The following is a 2,500-nucleotide window of genomic DNA, read 5'->3' on the forward strand; positions in this document are numbered from 1 at the left end:
AATCTCATGCACTTTATATTTCTGCCCAGAACCATGCCAAGTCTATTCTCCAACTAGCCAAAAACTCCTTCATTAACAGAAAATGTCAAAACCTTTCAAGATCTAACTCCCCTCGTGATTTCTGGCATCTAGCCAAAAATATCTCCAATAACTTTGCTTCTTCTTTCCCTCCTCTATTTCAACCAGATGGCACCACTGCTATCACATCTATTTCTAAAGCTGAACTCTTTGCTCAAACCTTTGCTAAAAACTCTACCTTGGACGATTCTGGGCTTGTTCCTCCCTCTCCTCCACCCTCTGACTACTTCATGCCACCTATTAAAATTCTTCGCAATGATGTTTTCCATGCCCTCGCTGGCCTAAACCCTCGGAAGGCTTATGGACCTGATGGGGTCCCTCCTATTGTTCTCCGAAACTGTGCCTCCGTGCTTGCACCTTGCCTAGTCAAACTCTTTCAGCTCTGTCTGTCAACATCTACCTTTTCTTCTTGCTGGAAGTTTGCCTACATTCAACCTGTTCCTAAAAAGGGTGACCGTTCTAATCCCTTAAACTACCGTCCTATTGCTTTAATTTCCTGCTTATCTAAAGTTTTTGAATCTATCCTCAACAGGAAGATTCTTAAACATCTATCACTTCACAACCTTCTATCTGATCGCCGGTATGGGTTCCGTCAAGGTCGCTCTACTGGTGATCTTCTGGCTTTCCTTACTGAGTCTTGGTCATCCTCTTTTAGAAATTTTGGTGAAACTTTTGCTGTTGCCTTGGACATATCAAAAGCTTTTGATAGAGTCTCGCACAAAGCTTTCATTTCCAAACTACCCTCCTACGGTTTCTATCCTTCTCTCTGTAACTTCATCTCAAGTTTCCTTTCTGACCGTTCTATTGCTGCTGTGGTAGACGGTCACTGTTCTTCTCCTAAATCTATTAACAGTGGTGTTCCTCAGGGTTCTGTCCTGTCACCCACTCTCTTCTTATTATTCATTAATGATCTTCTAAACCAAACTTCTTGTCCTATCCACTCCTACGCTGATGATACCACCCTGCACTTTTCCACGTCCTTTCATAGACGTCCAACCCTTCAGGAGGTAAACATATCACGCAGGGAAGCCACAGAACGCCTGACTTCTGATCTTTCTAAAATTTCTGATGGGGGCAGAGCAAACTTGGTATTGTTCAATGCCTCAAAAACTCAATTCCTCCATCTATTAACTCGACACAACCTTCCAGACAACTATCCCCTCTTCTTCAATGACACTCAACTGTCCCCTTCTTCTACACTGAACATCCTCGGTCTGTCCTTTACTTATAATCTGAACTGGAAACTTCACATCTCATCTCTAGCTAAAACAGCTTCTATGAAGTTAAGTGTTCTGAGACGTCTCCGCCAGTTTTTCTCACCCCCCCAGCTGCTAACTCTGTGCAAGGGCCTTATCCGTCCATGTATGGAGTATGCTTCACATGTCTGGGGGGTTCCCACTCATACTGCTCTTCTAGACAGGGTGGAATCAAAAGCTTTTCGTCTCATCAACTCCTCTCCTCCAACTGACTGTCTTCAGCCTCTCTCTCACCACAGCAATGTTGCATATCTAGCTGTCTTCTACCGCTATTTTCATGCTAACTGCTCTTCTGATCTTGCTAACTGCATGCCTCCCCTCTTTCTCTCACCCCTATTCTGTCCACCTCTCTAACGCAAGAGTTAACCAGTATTTTCAATCATTCATCCCTTTCTCTGGTAAACTCTGGAACTCCCTGCCTGCTTCTGTATTTCCATCTTCCTATGACTTGAATTCCTTCAAGAGGGAGGTTTCAAGACACTTATCCATCAATTTTTGACCACTGCTTTGACCCTTTTATGGGACTGGCATTTCAGTGGGCATTTTTTTTATTAGATTTTTGTTGCCCTTGGCCAGTGTCCTTCCTACATAAAAAAAAAAAATAAATAAATAAAAAAAACACCTACACACACTTAATTAAAAACATATATAGATAGATGGGTGGATATACATATATTCATATTTGTGTACATGCATACATACAGACAGACAAACACACAGACAGACTACCAGACAGACAGACAGAAAAACGGAAAAAAATGAAAAGATAAAATAGCAAGAAAGACAAATAAATGTATAAATAGAAAGATAGACTGACAAACAGACAGACAGGCACACAGACAGATAGATCAGGAAGTTGCTGGCATCCACTCACTGATAGAGAGAGAGAGAGAGAGAGAGAGAGAGAGAGAGAGAAGAGAGAGAGAGAGAGAGAGAGAGAGTGAGAGAGAGAGAAGGAGAGAGAGAGAGAGAGAGAGAGAGAGAGAGAGAGAGATTGATTGATTGATTGATTGATTTATCTAGCTGTTATTGATGTTTTCTTCTTTCTTTTCTGCTACTATTATTTTATCCTCATCCTGCTTTAACTAGCAATTGAAAATTACAACTACTACAACAACAACAACAACTACTATTACTACTACTACTACTACTACTACTACTACTAC

This window comes from Scylla paramamosain, unplaced genomic scaffold (genome assembly GCF_035594125.1).
Source record: "Scylla paramamosain isolate STU-SP2022 unplaced genomic scaffold, ASM3559412v1 Contig9, whole genome shotgun sequence".
In the NCBI taxonomy this organism is placed as follows: Eukaryota; Metazoa; Arthropoda; class Malacostraca; order Decapoda; family Portunidae; genus Scylla; species Scylla paramamosain.